The sequence below is a fragment of the Otolemur garnettii genome, unplaced genomic scaffold, assembly GCF_000181295.1.
Source record: "Otolemur garnettii isolate 467f Iridium unplaced genomic scaffold, OtoGar3 scaffold00128, whole genome shotgun sequence".
NCBI classification, from domain to species: domain Eukaryota; kingdom Metazoa; phylum Chordata; class Mammalia; order Primates; family Galagidae; genus Otolemur; species Otolemur garnettii.
This window is the reverse complement of record NW_003852523.1, coordinates 3,655,152-3,656,328: the sequence shown is the minus strand read 5'-3', so window position 1 is coordinate 3,656,328 and position 1,177 is coordinate 3,655,152.

The following is a 1,177-nucleotide window of genomic DNA, read 5'->3' as shown; positions in this document are numbered from 1 at the left end:
CACTTGACAGGTGGCTGATATCCAAAACGCTGACACCACATGCTGACAAGGACGTGGGGTGGCCGGCACTCTGGTGAGTGGGGTGCAGGATAGTATAGCTGCCTTGGAAGACAGATGGGCAGCTTGTTACAGAGCTAATCATGGCTTTATAGGATCCAGCTATCTTGCTCCCTGTTAGGAGGCTGAGGCAGGTGGATTGCCTGAGCTCAGGAATTTGAGACCAGCCTGAGCAAGAGCAAGATACTGTCTCTAAAAATAGTCAGACTGGGTGGGTGCCTGTAGCTCCATAGTTAGAGCGCTGGCCTCAAGCATTGGGGGTAGCAGGTTGGAACCCAGCCAGAGCCTGCTAACCAAACAAACAAACAAAAAAAAGCCAGATATTGTGGCAGGCATGTAGTCCCAGCTACTCGGGAGGCTAAGGCCAGAGGATGATTTAAGCCCAAGAGTTTGAGGATGCTGTGAGCTGACACTACAGCACTTGCCACAGAACTCTACTGAGGGCAACGAAGTGAGACTTTGACTCAAAAAAAAAAAAAAAAAAAAATCAAAACTGATCATACATCTCAATATAAAATGCAAAACTATACAATTCTTAGAATGTAACACAGGAGAATATCTAGATGACCCGGGGTTTGGCAATGACCAAAGGCTGGTCTGTGGAAGAATCACTGAGAAGTTAGACTTTACAGAAATTACAAACTGCTCCATTAACACTCTGTCAAAAGAATGAGAAGACCAGCCACAGACTGGGAGAAAAGAACTGAAAAGAGAGAATGTCAAAGGACTGTGATCCAAAACATGCAAAGAACTTTTCTTTTGAGACAGAGCGTATGTCACCCTCAGTAGAGTGCTGTCCTGTCACAGCTCACAGCAACCTTTAACTCCTGGGTTTAAGCGACTGTCTTGCCTCAGCCTCCCAAGTAGCTGGGCCTACAGAAGCCTGCCACATCAGGCTATTTTTTTTGGTTCGAACGTGCCAGCCCCAGTGTATGTGGCCAGGACCCTACTCACTGAGCTATGTGCGCTGAGCCAAAGAACTTTTAAAACTCAACAGAAAGGGCTCGGCGCCTATAGCTCAACCGGCCAAGGTGCCAGCCACATACACCTAAGGTGGCGGGTTAGAATCCCCAGCCTGGACCCGCCAAATAACAATGACGGCTGCAACCAAAAAATAGCC